The sequence below is a fragment of the Anolis sagrei genome, chromosome 6 (assembly GCF_037176765.1).
Source record: "Anolis sagrei isolate rAnoSag1 chromosome 6, rAnoSag1.mat, whole genome shotgun sequence".
NCBI classification, from domain to species: domain Eukaryota; kingdom Metazoa; phylum Chordata; class Lepidosauria; order Squamata; family Dactyloidae; genus Anolis; species Anolis sagrei.
Window position 1 is genome coordinate 130,534,739 of NC_090026.1, and position 19,479 is coordinate 130,554,217.

The 19,479-nt window shown below is 45.0% G+C and overlaps 1 protein-coding gene across 3 annotated transcripts in view; it reads right to left on the reverse strand.

The window, feature by feature from the left end:
• Positions 1 to 15,022, reverse strand: part of LOC132779056 (zinc finger protein 777-like) — a 55,471-nt gene extending 40,449 nt beyond the window's left edge. The window contains exon 1 of one of the 3 annotated variants that reach the window (XM_067470418.1): positions 14,851 to 15,022. The gene's annotated coding sequence lies outside the window, so the exon portion shown is untranslated. The remainder of the gene's footprint in view (positions 1 to 14,850) is intronic. The other 2 variants (XM_067470417.1, XM_067470419.1) reach the window with 2 other exon arrangements.
• Positions 15,023 to 19,479: the final 4,457 nt, after the last annotated feature.

Below are 19,479 nucleotides of genomic sequence, written 5' to 3' on the forward strand. Positions count from 1 at the left end.
AAGAAAGGCAAGACAGTGAAATCCATTACGATATTCTGGCTGAGTGTATTTTGATTTCTACTTCTTTTCAGTGGTCACTCCAACACAGGGGTCATCAAACTTTTTAAACCGAGGGCCAGGTCACAGTCCCTCAAACTGTTGGAGGGCCGGATTATAATTTGAAAAAAATATGAGTAAATTCCTATGTACACTGCACATATCTTATTTGTAGTGCAAAAAACACTTTAAAACAATACAATAATTAAAATGGAGAAAATTTAAACAAATATAAACTTATTAGTATATCAATGGGAAGTGTAGGCCTGCTTTTGGCTGATGAGATAGGATTGTTGTTGTTGTTGTTGTGTGCTTTCAAGGTGTTTCAGACTTAGGTTGATTCTGAGTGAGGGCCGGGTAAATGACCTTGGAGGGCCATATCTGGCCCACGGGCCTTAATTTGAGGACCCCTCAAAACGAATTACATAACATGTAAAAATTACCAATTAACCTTGTTTATTGTGCTTCCTCATTGCTCCCCTTCTCCCACAGTATTGTCTCTATTTAGAGGGAGAAAACGTGGAGGCCGTGACAGACTTTGTATTTCTAGGTGCAAAGATTACTGCAGATGAAGACTGTAGCCAGGAAATCAGGAGACGCTTCCTTCTTGGGAGGAGAGCAATGTCCAGTCTCAATAAAATAGTAAAGAATAGAGACATCAGACTGGCAACCAAGATCCATTGCCTAGTCAAAGCCATGGTCTTCCCTGTAGTCACCTCCGGATGTGAGAGCTGGACCTGAGTGAAGGCTGAGCGAAGGAAGATCGATGCTTTTGAGCTGTGGTGTTGGAGGAAAGTTCTGAGAGTGCCTTGGACTGCGAGAAGATCCAACCAGTCCATCCTCCAGGAAATAAAGCCCGGCTGCTCATTGGAGGGAAGGATACTAGAGACAAAGTGGAAGTCCTTTGGCCACATCATGAGGAGACAGCAAAGCCTAGAGAAGGGAATGATGCTGGGGAAAGTGGAAGGCAAAAGGAAGAGGGGCCGACCAAGGGCAAGATGGATGGATGGCATCCTTGAAGCGACTGGGCTGACCTTGAAGGAGCTGGGGGTGGTAACGGCCAACAGGGAGCTCTGGCGTGGGCTGGTCCATGAGGTCACGAAGAGTCGGAGATGACTGAACGAATGAACAACAACATTGTCCCTATTAGGGTAAGTTACTTGACGCGTACCAGCTGGAAAATGGTTTTAATTTTAAAAGTACTAGATTAAGCAATGTCACACATTTCTCTTTCTGACTTTTTCTGATCAGCATAGACAGAGAGAAAAACAGACAAAAGGAACAAGGCTGGGAAAAATCAAGATTGGAATCAGTCTTTCAAAGGTCTCCTCAATGACACCAAAGACAGAATCGCTTCCCTGCACTGTAGTAATTTTCAATATAAAGCCACAAAGAAAAAGTAGTCATCCAGCCCTCTTAAATATTTAATTCAGCACAGGGTTTTGCAGACTATGAGGCGCTTCTTTAAATCCATGTGAGTTTGGCCTAGATAAAATACGCGGGGAAGAGGGAAATGTGGACTATCAGAGAAATGCAGAACGTCCTAGCAAGGTGAGGGAGCAACAAGTGGGAGTGGTAGGACAGTTAATAGAGAACAACACCCAAAAAGCAAGGGGATTCCAGAGAAGAATCAATCAGGGCCAGCTAACACCTCCCAACAAAGGATTCCTCCAGGCTTTGAAGCTGCAAGGCCATTAAATGCTAAACCATTTGCAACATTCTCACGTCTCAAGCAGACAAGAGTTCTTTTTTCCACCCTAGGCATAATTCCAGAGATATATAAAACTCATTTGCCTAGTTTACAACACACCCCTCAACCCCCAAGGATGCCTGCCATAGATGTGAGTGGAATGTCAGGAGAGAATGCTTCTGGACCATGGCCACACAGCCTGGAAAACTCATAGCAACCCAGTTATTTATTTATCATGTCTGGAGCGAACCAAAACAGTTGTAATGCATTAAAAAACAGACAGACAAACAAACAAAACACAAAATTTGCATTTGTATTTTATTAAATGTCCTTTGACCAGTATCTGGCCACTTGGAGTGCCTCTGGTGTTGCCGCAAGAAGGTCCTCGCTTGTGCATGTGGCAGGGCTCAGGGTGCATTGCAGCAGGTGGTCAGTGGTTTGCTCTTCTCCACACTCGCATGTCATAGACTCCACTTTGTGGCCCCATTTCCTAAGTTTGGCTCTGCATCTCGTGGTGCCAGAGCGCAGTCTGTTCAGCGCCTTCCAAGTCGCCCAGTCCTCTGTGTGCCCAGGGGGGAGTCTCTCATTGGGTATCAGCCATTGATTGAGGTTCTGGGTTTGAGCCTGCCACTTTTGGACTCTCGCTTGCTGAGGTGTTCCAGCAAGTGTCTCTGTAGATCTTAGAAAACTATTTCTTGATTTAAGTTGTTGACATGCTGGCTGATACCCAAACAGGGGATGAGCTGGAGATGTCTCTGCCTTGGTCCTTTCACTATTGGCTGCTACTTCCCAGCAGATGTCAGGTGGTGCAATACCGGCTAAACAGTGTACTTTCTCCAGTGGTGTAGGGCGCAGGCACCCCGTGATAATGCGGCGTGTCTCATTAAGAGCCACATCCACTGTTTTAGTGTGGTGAGATGTGTTCCACACTGGGCATGCCTACTCAGCAGCAGAGTAGCATAGCGTAAGGGCAGATGTCTTCACTGTGTCTGGTTGTGATCTCCAGGTTGTGCCAGTCAGCTTTCGTATGATATTGTTTCCAGCGCCCACTTTTTGCTTGATGTTCAGGCAGTGCTTCTTGTAGGTCAGAGCATGGTCCAGGGGGACTCTCAGGTATTTGGGTGCGCTGCAATGCTCCAGTGGGATTCCTTCCCAGGTAATAATCCTCAGAGCTCGGGATGCTTGTCTGTTCTTAAGGTGAAAGGCACACGTCTGTGTTTTAGATGGATTAGGAACCAGCTGGTTTTCCTTGTAATAGGCAGTAAGAGCAACCCAGTGATTTCAGTCATGAAAATCCTTCTAGACACATTGAACAAGTGGTAGGTTTTGCATTTCTATAACTACCCATCTACTCTGAGAGCATGCCCTTAGGGGGACTGTTGATTCTACTGTTTTAGTAGAGTACGGCACAAAGAACAACAACATCCCCATCCATGGTTCTAAAGAAGTGGCCTGCCATCCACAAACACTTTGGTTAACATAACACTGGCTAGTCATTAAGGGCACTTCAAGGCTTATTTGTATTTACTTTTTATTCTCTTTGTATGTGTATGTGCCTTCAAGTCACATACATGTGGACTTAAGGAGACCTCATGGAGTTGTCTATGGCTGGGTTGTTTATTTATTTACTTATTTAATATATTTGTATACCACCCCTCTCAGCCTTCAGGCGACTTAAGGTGGTTTACAAGGAAAAATTCAATGCCACCAAAAACACAATTTACAATATACAGTATAAAACGTCAACAACAATAAAATCATAACACTATAATAAAACATAATTCAATAGATACTCATTAAAACAATGTCCAGTCCCGTCATGTAGTTTTTCCATTCTTATGTTCGTTACTCAGTATTTGCGAATACCTACTCAAATAGCCATGTCTTAAGATTCTTCCGAAATGCTAGGAGTGAAAAAGCCAATCTGATCTCCCTAGGAAGGGCGTTTCATAGCTGAGGGGCCACCACCGAAAAGGCCCTGTCTCTCGTTATTTACGACATTTATATGCCGCCCTTCTCACCCCAAAGGGGACTCACAGCAGCTTACAAATAAAAATACAATATATTATTTCCATAGCACAATATTAATATTATATATTACATTGCACTATAACATTATACTGTAATATTATTAGTCGAGAAAACCAAAGTGCTCTTCCAGCAGTCACCAGCCAATCCCTCTCCAATGCCACAGATACAGCTTAATGGTGTAACATTAGAAAATGTGGACCATTCCCACTCCCTTGGCAGCCACCTCTGCACCAAATCCAACATCGACACCGAAATACAACACTGCCTGAGCTCTGCGAGTGCAGCATTTTTCCGAATAAAGCAGAGGGTGTTTGAGAACCGGGACATCTGTAGGGAGACCAAGGTGCTTGTCAGTAAAGCTATTGTCCTCCCAACCCTGCTATATGCCTGCGAAACGTGGACTGTCTACAGACGTCACATGCAACTCCTGGAACGATTCCATGGCTGAAGTAGCCTGCATTCATGTTCCTTGGTTTGTGCTTGGGCAATGCTGCGTTGGGAGGTCCCTATGTAGATTTGTCCACAGCTGCATGTTATACGGTAGGCTTCGGCAGAGGTGAGAGGATCCCTCTTTGTCCTTTGTTGAACAGGGCATTTGTTGAATTTTCTTAGTGAGTCTGTAGATTTTAGAACATCCCACAGATATGTGGACCCCGTTTTCCTGGTTTCCAACAGACCTCACAACCTCTGGGGATGCCTGCCATAGATGCAGGTGAAATGTCAGGAGAGAATACTTCTGGAACATGGCCAGACAGCCCGGAAAAATTACAGCAACACAGTAATTCCAGCCATAGAAATATAATTAAGCCCCACAGTTTGTCCCTCCTGTACCTACCACCAGATAATTATCTCCAGTTTCCTATCCTGCCCTATGTCCCCTGTTTTTATTCTGTGTCTAGCCCATCTTGACTTACTCCTTGTCCGTAATCGTTATTTCACTTCATACCTGATGTTACTTTATTTATTTTAAAACATTTATATTCCGCCCTTCTCATCCCAAAGAGGACTTAGGGTGGAGCACAGCATATATACGGCAAACATTCAGTGCCGGGACACAAATTCATATATACATACATAAACATTAAAAACATTTTATCAAAATATTAAAATACACCATTTAAAAACATCCTAGTTATCCATGTCAAATCTAATTGGCATGGTAATCTTTCCTATTGCTGCTTTATTGCCCCGTCTCGAAAGCTTGGTCCCACAGCCAGGTTTTGACCATCCTTCTAAAGGACAGAAGAGAGGCGGCCAACCTGATCACACCAGGAAGGGAGTTCCATGGCCGGGGAGCAATCACCGAGAAGGCCCTGTCTCTCATCCCCACCAATTGCGCCTGTGACAATGGTGGGGCAGAAAGCAAGGCCTCCCCCAGAGGATCTTAATCTCCGCGATGGTTCATAGGTGGAGATGCGTTCGGACAGGTAAATTGGACCGGGGCCGTTTAGGGCTTGATAGGCCAAAGCCAGCACTTTAAATTGTGGCCAGTAGCAAACTGACAGCCAGTGGAACTGGCGTAACATGTGAGTTGTATGCTTCCTGTATGCCGCCCCAGTTATTAACCTGGCTGCCTCTCGTTGGACTAGCTGAAGCTTCCGAGCAGTCTTCAAAGGCATCCCCACGTAGAGTGTGTTGCAGTAGTCTATCCTAGATGTAACAAGAGCGTGGACCACCGTGGCCAAGTGCTAATTAACTATGTTAATTTTCCTTTTTTTATGGGTTTGTTTTTATTGTGATATACTATTTAAATTTTATTCGATGTGTTATCTTGCTGTATGTATTTCATTTGTTTATTATATTCGTTGTGTCAGCCGCCTCAAGACCCTGAGGGGAGATGGTGGTGAGGTATAAATAAAGTTTTAAAATAATAATAAATAATAATAATAATAGAATCTTAGAGTTGGAAGAGACCTTGTGGGCCATCCAGTCCAACCCCGTGCCAAGAGGCAGGACAACTGTGTTCAAAGCACCCCAACAGATGATCACCCATCCTCTGCTTAAAAGCCTCCATAGAAAGAGCCTGCATGAAAGCTTTCAACAACACAGGGCGGATTACAATGTGCATATACATGGCAAACATTCAATGCCATAGACACACATATATATACACATATATAGACACACAGAGGCTATTAAACATTCCAGGTTTTTCATGAGGGTATTCTGGCCACCAGGGGAGCTGTCACTTCACCATCCATTTGTGACACTGATGAAGTACTTCCTCATTCTTTGCATACTTGTTGGGAGATTTTTATGGCATCGTAAATTAGCCTCCCTGCATAAGCAGTCCCCAAATTTCCTACTTGACAGATGCAGCTGTCTTTCGGACTGCAAAGGTCGACAGCAAGCTACACAAATTGGTCGGAAGCTCACTCCAACCTGGGCTGACTTTGTACTCATGACCTTTTGGTCAGTAGTGACCATAATGCAGCTGACTCCCAGACTACCTAGGATACAATAGACCTAGTAAACAACAGAGCCAGTGAGAACCAGACTGACATAATAGTCTGAGAGTTCACCTACCAGTTTGCTATCCCCTCCTCCATGACATCAATCTACCTGGAAACAACAACAATAATTTTATTTATTTCTTGCTCTTTGGTGTACACTTATTGTCTAGCCCCGTCAAACTGCATTAAATGGTCAGTGTAGATGGGGCCAGTGTCTCTCTCATTGTGCATGTCTGCCTGCTTCTTCCACCCTCCCTCTTTCTCTCTTTCTCCCTCCCTCTTTCAGCCAGCCTCTCCTTCCTTGCTTCTTCTCTCCTATACACACTCTCACACATCATCCCTTCCCCTTCTGGTTGTGCAGGAAAAAGCAATCATTTCTCTCTCCCTCCCTCCCTCCCTCCCTCTCCCTTTGTGTGTGTGTATGTGTGTCCCTCCTTCAGTCTCTCTCCCCCTCTCCATTTTCCAATCTCCTTCCTCTCTTTGGCTTCCTCTGTCTCTCCTCCCCCTCTCTCTGAATGTGTGTGTGTGTGTATGTGTGTCCCTCCCTCTGGATCTCTCTTTCCCCTCCTCAGCCTCTCTTTAGTGCTTCTCTCTCTCTCATAATACACAAATACACAGCAAGAACACACAGACAGATAGGCAGAGTTCTTTCTAGCCTTGCAAACACAAATAGTCTCTTTTTTCCTCCCTTAACATGTCCCTCTTGAATCTCTCTCTCTTCCCCCATCCCTTTCTTTGCTTGCTTTCTCTCTCTCTTTGTCACACAAACACACACACACACACACAATTGCAAAGCAAGAGCACATACACACCCCTTTCTGGTCTTGTAAGAAGCAGCAGATTCCTTTCTCTCCCCTCCTCTGTGTGTGTTCTCCTTCTGAATCCCCCTCCCCACCCTTTGGATTTTTCTTTCTCTCTCACACACACACAAATACACAGGAAGAGTACACACACCCATTTCTGGACCAGCAGGAACAAAGATCTATCTCCCTCTCTCTTTTTCTGACTCACTCTATCACACATACACACGAAATCAAATGCACATCAAGAAAACACACACACACCCCTTTCTGGCCCTGCAAAAACACCTGTGTGTGTATGTGTTCTTCCATATGATTACCCCCACACACATACACACACACACCCTTTGGCTTTCTCTTTCTCTTTCTCTCTCTCTCTCTCTCTCTCACACACACACACACACACACGAAGAGTACAGACACACAGAGCACAGATACAGGAGACATGATAGCCATAGAATGCCACTGGATGGCAGTTTGCTCCACAAAAGTCAACAATGACACTGAAATTCAACACCACCTGAGCTCTGCGGGTGCAGCATTTCTCCGAATGAAGCAGAGAGTGTTTGAGGATCGGGACATCTGTAGGGATACCAAGGTGCTTGCTTATAAAGGTATTGTCCTCCCAACCCTGCTATATGCCTGCGAAACTTGGAATGTCTACAGGCGTCACATGCAACTCCTAGATCAATTCCATCAGCGTCACCTGAGCTCTGCGAGTTGACAATGATGTGGATCAGCCATGTCATCCACATACCTGACCACAGTCTCCCAAAGCAACCTTAAAAACTGGGGCAAGACGCCTGAGCTCTGCGAGTTGACAATGATGTGAACTGGCCATATCGTCCAAATGCCCGACCATCGTCTCCCAAAGCCAACCTCAAAAACTCCGGCATAGACACTGAGAACGGGGAAGCCCTGGCCCTTGAGTGCTCCAGCTGGAGGTCAGCTGTGACCAGCACTGCTGAAGAATTTAAAGAGGCTCGAATGGAGGGCGAAAGAGAGAAACGTGCCAAGAGGAAGGCGCGTCAAGCCAACTCCGACCGGGACCGCCTTCCACCTAGAAACTGATGCCCTCACAGTGGGAGAAGATGCAGGTCAAGAATAGGGCTCCACAGTCACCTACGGATCCACCACCGGGATACTACACTTGGAGGACCATCATCCTCAGACTACAAGGGAAGTAAGGTGAAAGGATGCCACTGGCTGCCAGTTTGCTACCGGGCACAATTCAAAGTACTGGCTTTAGCCTATAAAGCGCTCAACAGTTCTGGACCAACTTACATGTCGGAACATATCTCTCCCTATGGTCTTAACCTACAAAACCCTATATGGTTCTGGTCCAGTGTATCTGTCCGAACGTATCTCCCTCTACGTCCCACCTCGGAGTTTGAGATCAGCTGGGGAGGCCCTGCTCTCGACCCCACCACTGTCACAAGTGAGGCTGGTGGGGACGAGAAGCAGAGCCTTCTCAGTGGTGGCCCCCCACCTGTGGAATTCACTCCCGGGGGAAATCAGAACAGCACCAACCCTCCTCTCCTTCAGGAGGAGGGTGAAGACATGGCTGTGGAACCAGGCCTTTGGGCAACCGGGCAATTAGACAATGACAACCAAATAAGACAATCAGATGTGTAAGATCGGCAGGATTGTCGAAATGGAACCAAAACAGATCTTTGAGTTAATTGTACACTGATGGGTAGGAGGAAGATCCAGGTTTGTATTGTTTTTACTGACTTTATCATTTTACTGATTTTATTGGATAATGTTGAATTGTGGGAATTTGTACTGTTATATTTTTTGTGATGATTGTTTGTGTAGCAGGCGTCTAAGTGCGCCTTGCAGCTGTAAGCCGCCCTGGGTCCCCTTCGGGGTGAGAAGGGCGGGGTACAAGAACCCCAAATAAATAAATAAATGAACCAACTAGGACCTTAAGATCATCTGGGAAGGCCCTGCTCTTGTTACCGCCTTCGTCACAAGTACATTTGACGGGGACGAGAGGCAGGGCCTTCTCGGTGGTGGCTCCTTGGCTGTGGAACGCCCTCCCTATAGATATTAGATCGGGGCCCCTCTCATTTAACGTTCCGGAAAAAAAAATCAAGACATGACTTTTTGAACAAGCATTTGCAAATGCAGAATAATTGACACAGGAAAATGTTACAACTAGACCAGGGGTCCTCAAACGTTTTAAACAGAGGGCCAAGTCACAGTCCCTCAATGTTGGAGGGATGGATTATAATTTGAAAAAAAAACCATGAATTCCTATGCACACTGCACACATCTTATTTGTAGTGCAATAAACTCTTTAAAACAACACAATAATTAAAATAAAGAACAATTTCAACAAAAAAAAACTTATAAGTATTTCAATGTTAAGTGTGGGCCTGCTTTTGGCTGATGAAATAGGATTGTTGTTGTTGTTATTTCAAGTCATTTCAGACTTAGGTTGACCCTGAGCGAGGGACAGGTAAATGACCTTGGAGGGCCGTATCCAGCCCTCGGGCCTTAGTTTGAGGACCGCTGGACTAGACAATGAGTCCGGACAATGTTTTTAATAAGGAGACATTATGCATTTATATTCTATTGATTTGTTTCGTTTTTATTATATGTTATTTTTTACTTGTATTTATGACATCGTAAGCATTGAATTTTGCCCTGGTAATCGCCTTGAGTCACCTACGGGCTGAGAAAGGCTGTTTACAAATACAGTAAGTAAATAAAGAGGAAGGAGGATTTTAAGGAGAGACTGAATGGCCATCTGTTTATTTATTTATTTCCAGTATTTCTACCCTCGAAGGGGGTCTCAGGATTGCTTACACTTGGCAACAATTCGATGCCGCTATATATAACAATTACAATAATACAACAAATTAAAAACAATAAATAGAGCATTAATTAAAACAGTAAAAACACAGTATCATCAGGTGCATTGCCATTCCAGCCAAATTCCACATCCAAAGTGCTAGTTATGCCTGCTGTCCAAAAGCCTGGTCCCAGAACCATGATTTCAATTTCTTCCTGAAAGACAGCCGATCATTGGAAGTGTATTCCAATGGCGGGGGGCCACAACTGAGAAGGTCCTGTCTCTCATCCCCACCAGGTGCATTTGCGGTGTTCGCAGGAGCGAGAGCAGGACCTCCTGGATGATCTTAAATTGCGAGATGGGACATAGAGGAAGCTTACTTGTCCAAACACCGTATAGAGCTTTATAGGTCAAAACCAGCACTTTGAATTGAGTTCAGAAGTGGACCAGCAGCCAGCACTTTGAATTGTGACCAGTAGCAAACTGGCAGCCAGTGGAGCTGGCATAACAAGGGGGTAGTATGCTTCCTGTATGTCACTCCAGTTAGTTATCTGGCTGCCGCTTGTTGGACTAACTGAAGTTTCCGAACCGTCTTCAAAGTCAGCCCCACATAGAGTGCATTGCAGTAATCTATTTGGGATGTCCAGTGTGGAACACATCTCACCACACTAAAACAGTAGATGTGGCTCTTAATGAGACATGCCACATTATCACAGGGTGTCTGCACCCTACACCATTGGATAAATGATACTGTTTAGCCGGTATTGCACCACCTGACATCCGCCGGGGAGTAGCAACCAATAGTGAAAGGACCAAGGCAGTGACATCTCCAGCTCATCCCCTGTTTGGGTATCAGCCAGCATGTCAACGACTTAAATCAAGAAATAGTTTTCTAAGATCCACAGAGACACTCGCTGGAACACCTCAGCAAGCGAGAGTCCAAAAGTGGCAGGCTCAAACCCAATACCAAATGAGAGACTCCCCTCTGGGCACATTGGCCTATGCATTTTGACTAACCCTGTATTATTAGGGAGCATAATAATATGGAGTTAGGGTGCATCTAATAAAAATAATATGCATATAGGGTATATAATAACATAGAGTTATTATTAGTATTAGTATTGGGTTGTTGTAGGTTTTTTTCAGGCTATATGGCCATGTTCTGGAAGCATTCTCTCCTGACGTTTTGCCTGCATCTATGGCAAGCATCCTCAGAGGTAGTGAGGTCTGTTGGAACTAGGAAAAAGGGTTTATATGTCTGTGGAATGACCAGCGTGGGGCAAAGGACTCTTGTCTGCTGGAGCTAGGTGTGAATGTTTCAACTGACCACCTTGATTAGCATTGTCTGGAGCAATCTTTTGTTGAGAGGTGATTAGATATCCCTGATTGTTTTCCCTCTGTTGCTTTGCTGTTGTAATTTTAGATTTTTTTAATACTGGTAGCCAGATTGTATTCTTTTTCATGGTTTCCTCCAACAGACAAGAGTTCTTTGTCCTACCCTTGGAGGTGTCTATTGACAACGCCAGATCTTCAGCTTAGAAATGGAGATGAGCACCAGAGTCAGACATGACTGGACTCTTCTTTTCTTTTTTACCTGAAGTAGTTCTTCTCCCTTTAAATAGAGGGAACTCACAGACCTCTTTCATATTCGCAGCCAGAACTCAACATACAGCAGAGTATCATGTGAGTACCCTCTTATTTTGTAAAACCCCTGAATATTTTTACAGAATATTCATCTTTAACATTATAATTTTCAAACGTTTATAGCCACATTTCGTTCCTTTGATTTAGATACCACTGAGCAAAAATCTGTATCTCTTAAGATGCACAAATTCTCAAGTGTATAACATTGTAAGTATCTTAAATGTGTTGCAACACATGGTGTTTAATGGATATGTTCAACAAATATTGTTGTGATAACAAGTATTAAGACTTAGCAAGTTTCTTTAAGTGTATTCTAGTATATGATATTCAATATGTATGTAATTGTAACAAAATTTTGATTTATATAATAATTTCAGTCCACCAGAAGGGCTGAAGTAAGGCTGAAACCGGTCGTGGGCGGCTGATCCATAAGCTACTCAACGTAAGAAGATACAACATTGGTATTATTTTAAAGAGACTTTAAAATTTACATAATATTGTTTGATATCACTGTGAAATTGAACAGTACAACATGTCTATATAACTGCATGCTGAATTCTATTACTGTTTACTTTCTGTATAAGTGGCATTTTCGTTTGTGTGTACATATTCAGGAACCCATCATAGGGCTTGTTCTCCAGACCCTTGATCATTTTAGAAGGGCGACTAAAATGATCAAGGGTCTGGAGAACAAGCCCTATGAGGAGTGGCTTAAGGAGCTGGGCATGTTTAGCCTGAAGAAGAGAAGGCTGAGAGGAGATATGATAGCCATGTATAAATATGTGAGAGGAAGCCACAGGGAGGAGGAGGGAGCAAGCTTGTTTTCTGCTTCCCTGGAGACTAGGACACAAGGGGACAATGGCTTCAAACTACAAGAGAGGAGATTCCACCTGAACATGAGGAAGAACTTCCTGACTGTGAGAGCCGTTCAGCAGTGGAACTCTCTGCCCCGGAGTGTGGTGGAGGCTCCTTCTTTGGAAGTTTTAGAAGCTGGATGGCCATTTGTCAGGGGTGATTTGAATGCCATATTCCTGCTTCTTGGCAGAATGGGGTTGGACTGGATGGCCCCGGAGGTCTCTTCCAACTCTTTGATTCTATGATTCTATATTATTATGACTGGACTTGATATCAGGGGACAACCTTTACCTTTTTTTAAAACTAACATTACATTTTTATTTTTTTTAGATTGTACTATATCATAAGTTGCAGCAAACATAATCTCTCTCTCACACAGACAGACAACCCTTTAGAATCCTGTCTCTTTGCACAAACAAACAGGGTGAGACCAGGCATGGGCCAACTGAAGGGGCCTGAGGCTGTGAGGAATTGTGGGAAATGAAGTCCAAAACACCTGGAGGGAGGGCCCAAGTTGGCCCTGGCCTGGCTTACACATCTCTCTTTATGGACCTTATTATATTATATATTATACTAGCCCTCCCCTGCCACGCGTTGCTGTGACCCAGTCTGTGTATATGTGTTTTGTGTGTATATATATTTGTGTGTATGTATTGTGTGCGTATATATCTGTGTGTATGTATTGTATGTGTATATATTTGTGTATATATATTTGTGTGTATATATATTTGTGTATATGTGTGTTTGTGTATATACGTGGTTTTGCCAAATTGAAGGGGCCTGAGGCTGTGAGGAATTGTGGGAGTTGAAGTCCAAAACACCTGGAGGGAGGGCCCAAGTTGGTCCAGGCCTGTCTTACACATCTCTCTTTATGGACCTTATAATATTATTTGTATTATATATTATACTAGCCCTCCCCTGCCATGTGTTGCTGTGACCCAGTTTGTGTATATGTGTTTTGTGTGTACATATATTTGTGTGTATGTATTGTGGGAGATGAATGTATTGTGTGTATATATATATTTGTGTGTATGTATTGTGTGTATATACATGGTTTTGCCAAATTGAAGGGGCCTGCGGCTGTGAGGAATGGTGGGAGATGAATGTATTGTGTGTATATATATATTTGTGTGTATGTATTGTGTGTATATATGTGGTTTTGCCAAATTGAAGGGGCCTGAGGCTGTGAGGAATGGTGAGAGATGAATGTATTGTGTGTATATATTTGTGTATATGTGCGTTTGTGTGTATATGTGGTTTTGCCAAATAGAAGGGGCCTGAGGCTGTGAGGAATGTTGGTAGATGAATGTATTGTGTGTGTATATATATATTTGTGTGTGTGTATTGTGTGTATATATATTTGTGTGTATGCATTGTGTGTGTATATATTTGTGTATATGTGTGTTTGTGTATATATGTGGTTTTGCCAAAATGAAGGGGCCTGCGGCTGTGAGGAATGGTGGGAGATGAATGTATTGTGTGTATATATATATTTGTGTGTGTGTGTTGTGTGTATATATATTTGTGTGTATGCATTGTGTGTGGATATATTTGTGCATATGTGTGTTTGTGTATATATGTGGTTTTGCCAAATTGAAGGGGCCTGAGGCTGTGAGGAATGGTGGGAGATGGATGTATTGTGTGTATATATATATTTGTGTGTATGTATTGTGTGTATATACGTGGTTTTGCCAAATTGAAGGGGCCTGAGGCTGTGAGGAATGGTGGGAGATGAATGTATTGTGTGTATATATATATTTGTGTGTATGTATTGTGTGTATATATGTGGTTTTGCCAAATTGAAGGGGCCTGAGGCTGTGAGGAATGGTGGGAGATGAATGTATTGTGTGTATATATATATTTGTGTGTATGCATTGTGTGTATATATATTTGTGTGTATGCATTGTGTGTATATATATTTGTGTGTATATATGTGTTTGTGTATATATGTGGTTTTGCCAAATTGAAGGGGCCTGAGGCTGTGAGGAATTGTGGCAGTTGGAAGTCCAAAACACCAGGAGGGAGGGCCCAAGTTGGCCCAGCTCAGACACACCTCTCTTTATGGACCTGCAGAAAAGCAAGCAGCCATTCCCTCCATTCCTTTCTCAGTCTCCCTCCCTCCCTCCCTCCCAAGCACACTCACAGCAAGGGCCTCCCAATCAGAAGCAGCCCCTCTCCCTCCCTCTCTCTCTCCCTCTCTCTGCCTCTCAGAGAGAGAGAAAAGGGGGAGAGTGAGAGAAAGGGGGAGAGTGAGACTGCGCATGCGTCCCTCGGACCGAACCACTGACTTGTTGGAAAAGGGGGGGAAATAGGACACCCAGGAAGGCGAACCCTCTGAGGGAGCGAGAGGGGCCTTTCCAAAACAAGGCCTTGTTTATCCCCTCAGAGGAATAGATCTATAGAAAGCAATAAGGGAGATTGGAAGCACCCCTTCCCCACCCATTTCCAGAAATGGTTTCTCCCGGGCTCTGAGGAGAGGCCTGCCTTCTCTCCTTGGTCTCCCTTGCCTTCCCTTCCCGCCATTCTCGAAGCCAGCCTTACCTCAGAATCTTCTCCTTCTTCTCCTTCGGCGTCTCTCCCCTTCCCCTCCCCCGCTCTCTCTGCCTTTTGTTCCCCTCCCAAGCTGAAAAGGGGGCGGGGTCTCCGAGTGGACCAATCAGGATTCCTCCTTCTCCCCCTCTCTTCACACCCGGAAAAGGAGGGGGACCTATCAGGATTCGTCTCTTACATTCGTCTCCAAGTAGACCAATCAAATTCCTCCTTTCTTCCCCTCACTCATTCACTCCACGCCCCTTTTGGATCCCAAGCTGAAAAAGGGGCGTGGCTGACAGTCCACCAATGAGGCTCCTCCTTCCCCCTCACTTCAAGGTCCCCCTCCCAAATTGAAAAGGGGCGGCGACTTTTGAGGACTCAGATCAGGCTCCTCCTTTCGCCTCACTTCACTGTTCCCCTACCGAAGAAGAAAAGGGGCGGGGCTTTCAAGCAGACCAATCGGACGTCCCTTTCTACTTACAAGCCGGGAAGAAAAGAAGGCGGGGTCTCGAAGTGGACCAATCAAGTTCCTCTCCTACAATACTGTTCCCGCCCTCGCTCAAGAAGAGGAGGGGCGGGGCTACGAAGTGGACCAATCAGGCGCGCCTCTTACATCACTGTTCTCTCCCTCTCTCAAGAAGAGGAGAGGCGGGGCCGCCAAGTGGACCAATGAGGCTCCTCTTTTACAACACTATTCCCGCCCCCTCCAAAGAAGAGGGGCGTGGCCTCCAAACGGACCAATCAGGCTCCGTTCTTACATCACTGTTCCCTCCCCCTCCCAAGACAAGGAGGGGCGTGGCCTCCAAGCGGACCAATCAGGCTCCTCTCTTACAACACTGTTCCCGCCCCCACACAAGAAGAAAGGGCGCGGCCTCCAAGCGGACCAATCAGGCTCCTTCCTTACATCAATGTTCCCTCCCCTCCCAAGACGAGGAGGGGCGGGGCTTCCCTGCGGACCAATCAGGCGTCCTCTTCATCCTCACTCCACGTCCCTCCCAAACTGGAAAGGGGGCGGGGCCTTGGAGCGGACCAATCAGGTTTCACGGTGTACCTTCCCCCTCCCGAGCAGAAAAGGGGCGTGGCCTTCTGGAGGACCAATCAGGCTCCTCCTCCTTTCTTTCTCCGTTTCTGTCACGCGAGAGGAAGAAAAGAGGGGAAAGCAAGGACCCAGCAGAGCTGTCTCCCTTCAGACGGGCTCTGCGCATGCGCAGAAGGCGGTTTTGTAAAAGGGCAGGATGAAGCTGCGGCGCGCATGCGCAATGTAGGCAACAGGTAAGAAATCAACTTCCGGTGTGTTGGTTTCCGCTCCAGCGCCCCCTTGCGGAAGGAGGCCTCACAAAGGCTTCATCCTTGTCTCGAGTCTTTTGAGGCCTGGATCTAATCCAACACACGATTGACAACAACACAACATTGTGTAAAGCTATGATGGTTGTTCCTGGGCGAGAAATTGTATTTCCTCGTTGGTTCTATCATAGTTCAAATGAAACTGTATTGTTGAAGGCTTTTATGGCTAGAATCACTGGGTTGTTGTGTTTTTCGGCCTGTATGGCCATGTTCCAGAAGCACTCTCTCCTGACACTTCGCCTGAATACCTCACAACCCCTTTGCCTTGTGAACCAAGTATCCCACAATCCTCAGGTTCACTCTGGCTAACTGTTTGGCGGAGACGAGAGACAGGGCCTTCTCGGCGGTGGCCCCTTCTCAGTGGTGGTCAGAGCCTGCAAGGAATGGTGGGAGGTGAAGTCCAAAACACTTGGAGGGAAATCCAAGTTGGCCCAGGCTTGCTCTAGAGGATGCTTCCATGGACCACCCAAACGCAGCATTTCGAAATAGCTTCAGCGAGAAAAGCTGATAGGATACTGTGCAGGGACAGCTGTACCAGGAGCTCCAATTTTGTTTGCTTTGCATTGAATGTTTGTTTATAGTCCTAAGTTTCAGGGACTCTGCAGATAGGTGGCTTCTTTTGGCTGCAATCATTATTATTATTATTTATTATTAACTTTATTTGTACCCCGCTAGCATCTCCCGAAGGACTCGATGCGGCTTACAAAGGCCAAGGCCACAAAACACAACACAAACAATATAACACCAAAAGCAAAATTGAAAACAGTTAAAGCAATATTAACAACATGCAATAGACAGTATATCAAGACACAATAAAACTGGGCCGGGTCAGAGTAATGGGTACAGGATTAAAAGTGCTGATGTGACAGGTGATATGTAAGGATTATGGGGTAAGTGCAGTGTGCATTGTGCAGTAGTCTTAATTCTAATAAATGCTTCTGGAACTTGTTATTGGAGTTTTCCTATTCTGGGAAGGCACATCGGAACAGCCAGGTCTTCAAGTTCTTTCTAAAGACTGCCAATGTCGGGGCCTGTCTAAGATCTTTGGGGAGGGTGTTCCAGAGTCGGGGGGCCACCACAGAAAAGGCCCTGTCTCGTGTCCCCACCAAGCACGCTTGCGACGCAGGCGGGATCACGAGCAGGGCCTCTCCAGATGACCGAAGTGAACGTGTGGGTTCATAGATGGAGATGCGGTCACTCAGGTAGGCAGGTCCCAAACCGTTTAGGGCTTTGTAGGTAAGCACCTGCATCTTGAATTGGGCTCGGAAAATAAATGGGAGCCAGTGGAGCTCCTTGAACAGGAGGGTTGACCTCTCTCTGTAAGGAGCGCCAGTTAACATCCTGGCTGCTGACCGTTGGACCAGTTGGAATTTCCGAGCCGTTTTCAAGGGCAGCCCCACGTAGAGCGCATTACAGTAATCCAATCATAGGGCAAGCCACCTGTCAATTATAGTTAGGTTCCCTGGTCCCACTCCCTTTTTGGGTTTTTGGAGAGAATAGGAGCCAGTTTGAGTTCAGTCCACACAGAGAAGCTTTCCATGCAGGACATAATACCAAGAGTTCCTGCAGAAAGCTTCATCTTCTACAGCTTGGCGGGAGTTATACAGCCTACAGCTTGGCCAGGGAAAAAAGGCCCCACAGCTTGGCCGAGGATCATACAGCCTTACAGCTCCTTTACTGAGGGACTTCAGCCAGCCATAACAGCAACCTGAACTCCTTCTTTTCCCCTTGAAGTCTACAAAGCTCTGCTTGGTAAGGATCACTTGCGGAAGCCAGACGCAGTTGGTACCGGGTGCAGGGGCTCCACTCCAACAGAGGCAAGTACAGACTGCCCAGATTAGAAGTTAAGGATTTCCCCATTAGTTAGTATACAGTTATGAAGATAGTGCCTGTTTCCAGTGAACAAGATTGCAAGAGCCAATAGACTGTTAAGAAAGCTTGAAAGTACCTGTTTGTTTTCATCAATAAAGAACTTTGTTGGACTTACTTTAAGCCTCTACAGAACTTTGTTTGTGGGGAGGTCCAAGGGCCTTTAATCTGAGGCAGCCCCGGCGTCCCATTGGGCACGCAGAATTTATGTCCTGTCTACAGTCATATGCACAGGCCCAGCGTGCGACAGCACAGATACAGACCATTTGAGAAAAGGCTTCTGGAGATCCCCCAGACTGCGAAAAAGACCAATAAATGTTATAATGTTGCAATGTAATACAATATAATACTAATATATTATATAATTTTATATAATATATTTTGTTATATGATCTATATAAATAAAAATATAATGTTCGTTTGTGGGATTAACAGAACTCAAAAACCACTGGGGAATTGACACCAAATTTGAACACAAGACACCTAATAACCCAATGTATGTCCTTCACTCAAAAAAATTGATTTTGTTTTCCTTTCCTTGATGGCTTGGCTCTGCTATGGCACCTGATGAACCAACCTGGACACAGCATATTATTTGAGAACACAGAAATGCTGGACCACTCTCACAACCACCATGTCAGACTACACAGAGAAGCCATTGAAATACACAGGAAGCATGTGGACAATTTCAACAGAAAGGAAGAGACCATGAAAATGAACAAAATCTGGCTACCAGTATTAAAAAAAACTCTAAAATTACAACAGCAAAACAACAGAGAGTAAACTATCAGGCACATCTAATCACCTCTCAAAAAAAGATTCCCCCAGGCACTGCCAAGCCATCAAATGCTAATTAAGGTGGTCAGTTGAAACATTCACACCTATCTCCAGCAGATAAGAGTCCTTTGTCCCACCTGGGTCATTCCACAGATATATAAACCCTTTTTTCCTAGTTCCAACAGACCTCACTACTTCTGAGGATGCTTGCCACAGATGCAGGCGAAACGTCAGGAGATAATGCCCCTACAGCCCGGAAAAACCTACAACAACCCAGATTGTTTTGTATTTGATTGTGTGTTATATTATTGTAATTGTGATGTAGCGGTCTTGCACTGTTACTAATGTAAGCCGTCCTGAGTCCTCTTTCAGGGGTAGAGAAGAGATGGGGTACAAATGCCAGTAATAAATAATAAATAATCATTCTCCAACTGCCTTGCTCTCCAGCCTCATCAGAAAGGTCACAAGGCATAGTAAATTTCTGGAAGAAAATGCCATGCTCCACAATGACCCAGAAATATATGTAGAGGTGTAGGATGAACTCACGCCTCCGTAGTTCCTAACAGGATGCGAACCTGAATGCGCAACAGCACTCTCAGCGCTCAATTGCCTGAGGAGTGAATGAAAGAAACCCGAAACTTTTCAGCG